This window comes from Oryctolagus cuniculus, chromosome 17 (assembly GCF_964237555.1).
Source record: "Oryctolagus cuniculus chromosome 17, mOryCun1.1, whole genome shotgun sequence".
In the NCBI taxonomy this organism is placed as follows: domain Eukaryota; kingdom Metazoa; phylum Chordata; class Mammalia; order Lagomorpha; family Leporidae; genus Oryctolagus; species Oryctolagus cuniculus.
Genome location: NC_091448.1, coordinates 54,971,894 through 54,983,141, shown reverse-complemented (window position 1 = coordinate 54,983,141; position 11,248 = coordinate 54,971,894).

Here is an 11,248-nt window from a genome sequence, read left to right as displayed (position 1 = left end):
CAGTCCTGAAAACAGCAGAGAAAGAGGACGGCGCTGGGCTGAGTGCAGCAGGGCCTGTGTCTTCGTCCATTCCTGGGCTTCGTCCAGAGCTATGGGTGCCCACACCCATCACTTCCTCGCCGTTCCCCAGCCCTTGGAGCTTCGAGGGCCCTGGGAAACTAAAACTCAGAGCCACAAGTGGGTCAGACGTGTGCAAGGGAACTTTTGGGGAGGGGGTGCACCTAATGACTATTTGTCTACCCAATATCTATCTTCTCATCTTCTCTGGTGATAAAAGCCCTATTTTACTGAAGGTAACAAGGCAGCCAGGCAAAATAGGATCTTTCCTCAATGGCCCCCAGCCTCTCCCTTATAACAAAGGTTGGCCAATGAGATGCACAGGTGCACCTTGACTGACAAGGGGCTACATCTTAATAAACCCATACGCTGAAAGTATTGTAAGTCAAAAATGCACCGACTATACCTCCCCTACTCACCTCACTTGCCAGCTTCGCAACATTGCACACTGTAGGTATCAGCTGTTTACCTGTGTGATCAAAAGGCTGAACGGGGAGGTGCACTTACTGCACCAGCATCATGAGAGAGGAGCAGATCACACATCGCTAGCGTGCAAAAAGATCAAAATTCAAAATTTCATGCACATTTTGCACTGAATGCCTATCACTTTCGAGTAACCATTGGGGAAGTTGGGGACAATCAGTGTGTATGGAAATGACAAGATGGGGACTAGGGGAGCTCTTCACCTGCCACAAGCTGTGGTCCCTCCATCATTCCCTTTTTGGATGTAGATCCCATGGATGGAGCTGCAGCTGCCATCTTGGCACCACCTACTGACCTTGTCAAGGATAGCCGAGCAAAAAGTGGGAAGATGCCTGTGACCTTGAAGGGATCCTGGGATCTCCTGGGCTACCTAGCCCCAGGCTTCTCTTACAGAGACAAAAATAAAACCTTCTCTCAGTTGAGTCACCATGATTTGGAGTCTGTAACTTGCAGTCAAATGCAATTCTTAGCTCTACAGGAGACAAGTCTGAGTTGAAGAGTTATTTTCGTCCTCTGAGCTCTGCATACGGTTTGACTGGTATCAGTAGCCAATGCACTAAGGACTGAGAATCTCATAAACCAAACCTGAATCGGTGATCCTACATTTGTTTGTCATCCACCTCCCAGCATTCTCCAAGTCTTGGAGGAAGGAGGAAAAGGCAAAAGGATCATCATTACAATGGCCCAGTCCTCTTGCCTTCCTGAGGCCGGCCAGTGGGGCTGAGGGTCTGTGGGCCCCTTCAGACACAGGTAGAATGTCCTTCACAAGCAGGCTGTCATCTGTGGCTGGAAAGCCTGTCTCCAGACCATCCGGCATCTCCCCCACTAATAGCTTCTCGTGCTGCACATGTGACCTTGCAGCCTTAAACCTCACCTTCAGGGTGGGTGCAATCTTTCACTCAGAGCTGGCAGGGGAAGAGGCTGAGCACTGGGGGAGAGTTGGACCAGCTCTGGGAGACCCTGGCAATCTTGTATAACCTTGTGCTTTTAAACCATGCCTTCAAGTTAGTCGCAATCTTCCACCCAGAGCTAGCAGAGGAGTGGGCTGGGCCCCTAAGGAGACAGTAGGAGACCCCCGCTATCTCCTAGAGCTTCAAGCCAATCAACATACTTATGTGAAACCCTCATCCAATGGGTGCCCCCCCAGAATGATCCAATGAAAAATATGTAATGCCTTAAAAACCCAGGGCACTTCCTCAAAGCCAGTGTCCCGCTTGGGCACTCACCTGGTCTCCTCTCTGACCAGATGCTTTCTCTATCGCTTGCCAATCAAATAAAAGTTTCTGCCTATTTGTAAATTGCTTCCTGGCTTTTTATTTCTGTACTAAGCTAAGGAAAAGAACCCACGAGACTCGCTCCGGCAACTGCCCTCCCCTCCATGACCGTGACAGGTGGAGGGACTAACTGTAACAAATTAACTAGCATTGTTTGCAGGAGACACCACATTTTCTTCCTCCCAGGGTTCAATGTCCACACTTGTCAAATTAAGATAATCTAACTTTACCAAACATATGAGAGATCTTCAATAAGTTCATGAAAAATATGTGCCATGAAAAATGATGTATCAATTTCAAAAATGTTGGAACAAAGTCAACTTATCTTTTAATTCTATCCACAAGCCTTAAAAAACTTCATTATTTGAGAGACAGCAGAGAGAGGGACAGAAAGCTCCTATGGCTAGCTCATTCCCCAAATGCCTACAGTGACAGAGTCTAGGCCAGGCCAGAGCCAGGCTCTGGAAATTCAATTCAGGTCTCTCACAAGAATGGCAAGAACCCAACTACTTGAGCTGTATCTGTTGCCTCCCAGGAAACAACTTGTTAGGAAGCTGGAACCAGAAGCCAGAGTTGAGTACTGAACTCAAGTGCTCCAGTGTGGGACATGGGCGTCTTGACCTCTAGCCAAATGTGTGAGGCTCCCTCACACGGAATCCTATCCTGGGGACAGCCCCCTGCCCGCACCTCCCATCGGGGCCAGCTCACTTCACTTCACACCCCCATCTTCACAACTGCAAAGGACGGTAATAAAAAAGTTTCCACCTCCTGAGCGTGACCTGGGGCAATCCACGTACAGCTCTTACATACTGAGCGTTGAATGCTAGTTATTATGAATGTGATAGACTACTCAAGGCAATACCCCGACATTCTTCTAAGGGCTTTTGCTAAAAGAAAGCATGCCATTCTGTGCAATTATGTGTGACCTGATTAGAAAGAGAGAAGGTGGGGAGGGCGGTACTGTGCGACCTGGCCAGTGGGCCTCTGACACCTGCACAAGGCTTTATTCCGCCTGCTTTTGGCTCCTCCCTCCCTCTTTGTCTCACAATCACTCCCAATCACTCCCAATCACCAAAGCCTATAGTTGTTATCTTCTTCAGGGGTCAGGTGCCTGAGGCAGTTCTGTGTCCCTCAAGTTCCACATTTCCAGGGCCAGCGCTGGGGTGTGGTAGGTTAAGCCTCCACCTGCAGCGCCGGCATCCCCTATGGGTGCTGGCTGGAGGCTCAGCTGCTCTCTTCTGATTCATCTCTCTGCTATGGCCTGGGAAAGCAGTAGAAGATGGTCCAAGTGTTTGGGCCCCTGCACCCACATGGGAGACCTGGAAGAAGCTCCTGGCTCCTGGCTTTGGATCAGCCGAGCTGTGGACATTTGGGGAGAGAACCAGTGGATGGAAGACCTCTGCCTCTCAGATAAGTAAATAAATCTTTTTTTAATTTATTTTATTTATTTTTTGACAGGCAGAGTGGATAGTGAGAGAGAGAGACAGAGAGAAAGGTCTTCCTTTGCTGTTGGTTCACCTTCCAATGGCCGCCGCGGCCGGCGCACCGCGCTGATCCGAAGGCAGGAGCCAGGTACTTATCCTGGTCTCCCATGGGGTGCAGGGCCCAAGCACTTGGGCCATCCTCCACTGCACTCCCTGGCCACAGCAGAGAGCTGGCCTGGAAGAGGGGCAACCGGGACAGAATCCAGCACCCCAACTGGGACTAGAACCTGGTGTGCCGGCGCCGCAAGGCAGAGGATTAGCCTAGTGAGCCGCGGCGCCGGCCAAATAAATCTTTTTTAAAAATCCACATTTTCCCTCCATATTGAGGAGTGAAGTCACTGTCTCAACAGATTCACATGCCTGAGGTCCAGGCATGACCCCGTAACAGGTTCACCCGCAGCTGTGGGAGAAGTGGCCCATGAAGGGGAAGTGGCTGTGCCTTCCACCAGCAGGTGTGTTCTTCTCCACCCTGCCTTCTCCCAGCTCTGCCAGAATGGACCCGCCAAGTGCAAGGACACTGACCCTGAATTGATGAGATAAAGGAAGCTCGCTGAAGACCACGGACATCATGCTGGGCTGGCTTGAGAACTAGAAGCAGACTTCGATTTTGTGGAGCCACTGAAATATTGGGACTTACTCATTATAGCAGTTAACATCATCCTTCAAATAAATCTCTCCATCATCGTTGTAGATTTCACAGGAACCAGTGCAGTCCATACTTCTGATTGCTTCAATAGCTGCCTAACTCGCCTCTTCCCTCAGTCTTACTTCCTTCTAATCCATGCTGCACCCTGCACCAACGTAATCTCTCTCCCCAGCACAAGACATTCACGAAATCTTCCCATAGCTCCCTGCCCTGCTCCTTTTTTTAAAGATTTATTTTGTTTATTTGAAAGTCAGAGTTACAGAAAGAGGTAGAGACAGAGAGAGAGAGGTCTTCTATCCACTCCCCAGATGGCCACAACGGCCGGAGCTGCACCGATCCAAAGCCAGGAGCCAGGAGCTTCTTCCAGGTCTCCCACATGGGTGCAGGGGCCCATGAACTTGGACCATCTTCCATTGCTGTCCCAGGCCATAGTAGAGAGCTGGATTGGAAGAGGAGCAGCCAGGACTAGAACCAGCGCCCATATGGGATGCCGGTGCTTCAGGCCAGGGCTTTAACCCACTGCACCACAGCGTTGGCCCCCGTCCTGCTTTTTTGAGGCCTTGTTTCCTACTATCCCCTCCTAGGCAGCAAGCCATGCTCCTTCCTTGATGAACTTGGGTTTATTTTATTTTTAAAAAGATTTCTTTATGTATTTGCAAGGTAGAGGCAGAGAGAAAGAGATTCTCCATCCACTGGTTCACTTCCCAAATGGCTGCCACAGCCAGAGCTGGGCCAATCCAAAGCTAGGAGCCAGGAGCTTCCTCCAGGTCTCTAACACAGGTACAGGGGCCCAAGCACCTTGGCCATCTTCTGCTGCTTTCCCAGGCCATAGCAAGGAGTTAGGTCGGAAGTGGAGCAGCAGGGTCTCGAACTAGCATCCATATGGGATGTTGGCATAGCAGGTGACAGCCTTACCCACCTTGCCACAGCACCAGCCCCTGATGAACTGCTTTGAATCCCCACAGCCCTCTCCACCTCCTGTTCCATCTTTGCCCTTCACTGGATCCATTCGCCCTGCAGGGAACATGAGCCCTCCCTGACCCTACAGGTCTAGCTCATTCTCACTCAGCTTTCTCCAGTTTCCAGTTGCATTTTCTCCTTCTACCAAGCTGCTTATGACCCCACTCATAATTCTTCAAGTCATCTCAGCTTGAGAAAGTAGGAGCCAGTTAACCTTCAGGGAAAACCAAAGCTTTGACCTTCAACAGACGTGGTTCAAAAACCTGATTTCCACCAGATAATTTCCTCATTCTGTAACTTTTCCTATCTCAGATTTCCAGTTGTGTATGAGAATGGTAATTACCCTCTCTAGGTCCTCATGAGAATTAAATAACACCATAGAAAGTGCCAATGGGTAAAGCTGCCACCTGTAGTGCCGGCTTCCCATATGGGTGCTGGTTCAAGTTCCGACGGCTCCACTTCCGATCCAGCTCTCTGCTGTGGTCTGGGAAAGCAGTAGAAGATGGTCCAGGTCCTTGGGCCCCTGCACCTGCATGGGAGACCTTGAAGAAGCTCCTGGCTCCTGGCTTCGGATCGGCACAGCTCCGGCCATTGCAGCCAACTTGGTGAACCATTGGATAGACCTCTCTCTCTCTCTCTCTCTCTCTCTGCTTCTCCTTCTCTCTCTGTATAACTCTGACTTTCAAGTAAATAAATAAATCTTCAAAAAAAAAAAAGTACCAATGGAATAGGCACTCAAACATAGGGTCTAGATGATTGTGTCCCTTCCCAAAACTCGTATATTGAAATCTAAACCCTAAGGTGATGGTCTTAGGATTAGGACTTTCAGGGGGAGTTAGGTCATGAATCAGAGCCCTTATAAAGGAGATCCCCTGAGGGCTCTCTCACTCTCTGCCTATTGAAAATAAAGAAGCCAGTTAACAGCAACCTGCTAGAGACCCCTCACCAGATCGTAACCACACGGGCACCCCATCTTGGACTTCCGACCCCCCAGAATGGTGAGGAATACACTTCTGTTGTTCCTAAGCCACCCTGGGATGCTGTTTTATTATAGCAGCCCAAACTGATGAACACAGCTGGCATCCAATCAAATGGAAGTATTATTACTCTCTTTGCTGTAGGAAGGAGAATTTCTGGCTACCCAATCACACAGGACTTCCCAAATCCATGACAAGAATGGACTGATGCTAGAACATGTAAAGCCATAAATAGACTCTCCCAGGTCAGAAGTAGATTTCTTTTTCTTTTTAAGATTTATTTGTGGGGGCCCGCACTGTGGCATAAGAAGATTAAGGCTACACCTGCAGCGCTAGCATCCTGTATGGGCACTGGTTTGAGTCCCAGCTGCTCAACTTCCAATCCAGCTCTCTGCTAGAGCAGAGATAGAGAGAGAGGGAGAGAGAGAGAAAGAGAAAGAGAGAGAGAGATCTTCCATTCTCTGGTTCACTCCCTAGATGGCTGCAATGGCTGGGGCTGGGGCTGGTCAGGCCAAAAGCCAGTAGCCAGCAGCTTCAACCAGGTCTCCCACATGGATGGCAGGGACCCAGGCACTTGGGCTATATTCTGCTGTTTATCCCAGGTGCATTGGCAGGGAGCTGGATAGGAAACGGAGCAGCTGAGACACAAATCAGTGCTCATATGGGATACGAGTGTCACAGGCAGCAGCCTTACCTGCTATGCCACAACACCAGCTCCAGAAATAGAAATAGATTTCTGATTTCAGACCCAGGAAGGCAACGCTTAGTAATGAGTGCAGGTTATGCTTGTAGCATTCTTATTATCAGAGCTTCTTGGAAGAATGGACCAATTCGCCAAGGCACATATTCACATAGAATTTTTGCTCAGTGCCCAAGTTAGAATCTCACAGAATTCAGGTGCAAATGCTACGTGAATGACTCTGGGAAGGAATCATTGCCCAACACTCTTCTGGTGCCACTCACTGGGAAGAGGAAAGAAAGGCCTCATGGACAGTGCCTGCAGGAGTTGCCCATCCCCCTGGGGAGAGGGTGTGAGCACGTCTGGCACTGGGCAAAGTAGCCAGACTAAAGGTTGGCACCAAATGTGAGCCCCAATCAAGACCAGAGCAGCTACTTTCAGGTACACCCCCAACAAAAGGATGAAAGGGAAAGAGGCTGGTTTCTGGGAAGAGACAGGCTGGGGTGGTGTGGCCACCACTCGGCCAGACGGGCTGCTTTGCTGCCTGGAGGGAGAGAGGAGGGCTGGGGAGGAGGCATGGGACAGCTGGACAGAGCTTTTCCCACACCTTCTGAGCAGGGCCTCATCCTCCCATTGAGTCACTCAACAAACAGCTACTGAGTGCCTCCTGTATGCCGCGCTGGATGTGAGCAAAACCAGAGAGAAGTCCCCGCACGCTGGAACTTTCCCTGTGGATGCAACAGCCGGGCCACACACAAGGACATCCTCCAATAGAATGGTGCTGGAGTGACAGGCCCATGCAGTCAGGAAGCAGGGAAAGGAGGGGGAGGCTGAAGACAAGAGCTGCGTGCCAGTGAGCTTGCAGAGTCCCCTGGGAGAGGAGGCATCTGCTTTGAGGCCAGGAACACAGCAGAGGAGGAGGCAGCAGAGAGAAGGCAGGCCTGGGGCAGAACATTCCCTGGGGCCGAGGGGCTGTGTATGTTGGAGGCGCCCTGTGACCTCCTCCTGCTCACCTCCACCCCTTGTCCTTTCCACCACAACCATGCCCTTTCATGGGCCTTAGCTGGCCACCGTGCTCCCTAACCTGCAGCCTGGTACCTGGGTGATGGCTCTCCCTCCTTCTGTCTTGAGTTTCTCCAATTTCTTATGATACACAATAGCTTCTAAAGCCTGTAGACTTAAAAACTTGTAACATTTCAGTTATAGTTCTAGTCATCCTCTGTGCAGCACGGTGCCTGTATTAACAACACAGTTTTGTGCACTTAAAGTGTTGGAAGGGGGTAGATTTTGGGGCTGGTGCTATGGTGCAGCAAGCTAGGCTGCCACCTGTGACACCAGCATCCCATATGAGCACTGGTCAAGTCCTAGCTGTTCCACTTCTGATCCAGCTCCCTAACGATGCACCTGGGAAAGCAATGGACAATGACCCGAGTACTTGTACACCTGCCATCCATATGAGAGACCTGGATGGAGTTTCAGGCTCCTGGCTTCAGTCCGACCGAGCCTTGGCTTCTGCAGGCATTTCAGCAGAGAACCACAGATGGGAGTTATCTGTGTATACGTGTGTGTGTGTGTGTGTATGTGTGTCACTGCACCTTTCAAATACATAAATAAATTTTTATAAATAAATAAGTAAAATCTTCAACAACTTACCAACACTGTTAGGAGAAAGACATTAATTCACCCAGCTCTTCATCCTCTTCTCTATTGCATCCGCATCAGTAGTGCCAGACGGCGCGAGCCCAGGCACCCACCTGGGATTCCTCCCCACCCTCTCCACTCAGCCCCACCGGCTCATCCCTTGCATCTCAGCACAAGCGTCAGATCCGCAGGGAAGCCTGGGTCTGTGTCCTCGTTTCCATGTTCTCATGGGACCATGCTCCTTTACCTGTGACCACTGAACTCGGTCTTTAGTCACTGATATGTTGGATACTGTGTGCTTTCCTGTGGGGAGCAACCCGGACTGGACTAAGTTACTGGAATTAAGACTTATTCTATGCATCTGCTCTCCCACAATATGGCGCTGGGAGAGGAGAAAACAGCTTCTACGCAGCTGCCTCTTGCCAACTTGAGTGATGACCTCCAGGAGCTGATCCTGCTCCTGATTGGAGGAGAGCAGCGTACTCGGCATGTGGGCAGCCGAGTTGGGATTGGCGGAGGAGGACTATAAAAGAGGAGAGAGACGGCATGCACCAGGAACATCTAAGAGGAACATCTAAGGGGAACACCTGTGCAGCCCCCGAGAGAGCTGGCCGGCGGTGTGCCGCTCCCCCGCGGAAGTGGGGAATGTGGCAGGGGGAACCACCCTTCCACGGAGGTGGAAGGGTCGGCAGCCAACCCGGGAAGAACCAGCAGCAAACCCAGGGAGGGCCGAGCAGACGAAAGAACAGCGCAGGGTCCTGTGTCGTTCCTCCACGAAGACGGGGAGTGACATAATGGTGCTGTGACTCGGATATGAAGCCTAGGCAGGGCTTAGTGTCATTCCTCCATGAAGAGGGGGAGCGACACTTTCCCATGCTTGCTTCTCTTTCTCCCCCTCCTTGCTTTTTATTCAATACTTATTTACTCATTTTTATTTATTTGAAAGGCAAAGTGGTGGAGCGAGGCAGCAGAAAGAGATCTCACACCTGCTGGTTCGCTCCCCAAGTGCCCAGGATAGTTGGGACAACTTCAGGCCAAAGCCAAGAGCAAGGAACTCTATCCCAAGCACTGGAGCCCTCCCCTGCCACCTCCCAGGATGCAAACCAGCAGGAAGCTTGATTGGAAGCTGAGTCAGGACTTAATCCTGGGCACTCCCATACACGATGCAAATGTCCCAGGCAGTGCTGCGCCACAACACCCACCCCCATCTCCCTACTTTTAGCTCCCTGAAGGCAGGTGAGGTAGATTCAATATATTCTCACTTATAACCTTTTCAACTTACCATGCATTATCAGGGTGGGACCCCACTGTAAGTTGAGGGGCATCTGCATCTGGCTTTGTACATCACTATGTCTCAGCAGCTCCAGAGAGCTGAGCCTGGGTCCCCAGAGGAGCACAAGGGTGGGGAGGCAGTTAGACCTGAGGCCCTGGCCCCGGAGCTATGGAAAAAGGCTCCCAAGTGGAACCCTTAGAGCTTGGCCCTGGGCCTGGCTGGGAGAGGAAGGGGGCTGTGTTCAATTGACCCCTGAACTTTGCACTTAGGCTTTGCCCCTGATTGCTCCCGGGGCAGTTGAGGGTCAGCCAGAAAATGGTAACAGAGCCCAACAGATATGCAAGTGCTGGTGCATTAAGATTTAAACGCCTGCCACCTCTGACTGTGTGCCCAGCCATGCATTCAGAGCCGAGTGCCTGTAGAAGCAATCAACGAAACTCCATCGGTTGGCCGGTGCCACGGCTCACTAGGCTAATCCTCCACCTGCGGCGCTGGCACACCAGGTTCTAGTCCCGGTTGGGGCGCTGGTTCTGTTCCGGTTGCTCCTCTTCCAGTCCAGCTCTCCGATGTGGCCCAGGAGTGCAGTTGAGAATGGCCCAAGTGCTTGGGCCCTGCACCCGCATGGGAGACCAGGAGGAAGCACCTGGCTCCTGGCTTCGGATCGGCACAGCGTGCTGGCCACAACGTGCCTGCCGTAGCGGCCACTTGGGGGGTGAACCAACGGAAAAAAGGAAGACCTTTCTCTCTGTCTCTCTCTCTCTCTCTCACTGTCTAACTCTGCCTGTCGAAACAGAGAAAGAGAGAGAGAAAGAGAGAGAGAGAGAAAGAAAGAGAGAGAGAGAAAGAAAGAGAGAAAGAAAGAAAGAGAGAGAGAGAGAAAGAGAGAGAGAAAGAAAGAAAGAGAGAGAAAGAGAGAGAGAGAGAGAAAGAGAGAAAGAGAGAAAGAGAGAAAGAGAGAAAGAGAGAAAGAGAGAAAGAGAGAAAGAGAGAAAGAGAGAAAGAGAGAAAGAAAGAAAGAAAGAAAGAAAGAAAGAAAGAAAGAAAGAAAGAAAGAAAGAAAGAAAGAAAGAAAGAAAGAAAGAAAGAAAGAGGAAACTCCATCTGTACTGAGAAGCAACCTGCAAGAGCAGCCGACCTGGGGGGTAGGACCCCTGCTTGATGAGACTCCCAGGTATTAGCGTGGAAGCGTTTTTGCTTTGCAAAAGAAGTCACAGGGGCAGCACGTCCTCAAAGATCAGAGTCAGGAGAAGAAAGAGGGAAGATGCAGAGGGACTCAGTAGAGCTGGGGAGGGAGAGCTGGGAAGAGAGCCTCAGTTTTTCCAACAAGCTGGGAGTGCCCAGGATTACAACATGGACCTACTCAATAAACATTGGGTGCTGGGTTGCCAAGGGGGAGAAGCCACTCCCTAACCGAAAAGGATGTGGACCCAGTGAGGGAGATGCAGAACCCGGGGCACCACCTCAACGGATGTAAGTAACCACAGCTGTCATAAAAGCAACCGCCAAATCAAACAGGCATCCACTTCCCACTGTAGGGTAACTACCATCAAAGTTCTTCACAGCTGAAAGCAACACATGGTGGTGAGGATGTGAAGAGACGGGAAACCTGCACTGTGGGAAACGGAATAGAATTCCTCCAAAAGGGCAAGACAGAAACCACTCTGTGCGTAAGATCCAGTCATTCCACTTCTGGGCGTACACCCAAAGGAACCAAAAGCAGGCAGTCAGATAGATGTCTGTGGGCTGGTGCTCACAGCAGTGTTATTCTCAATGG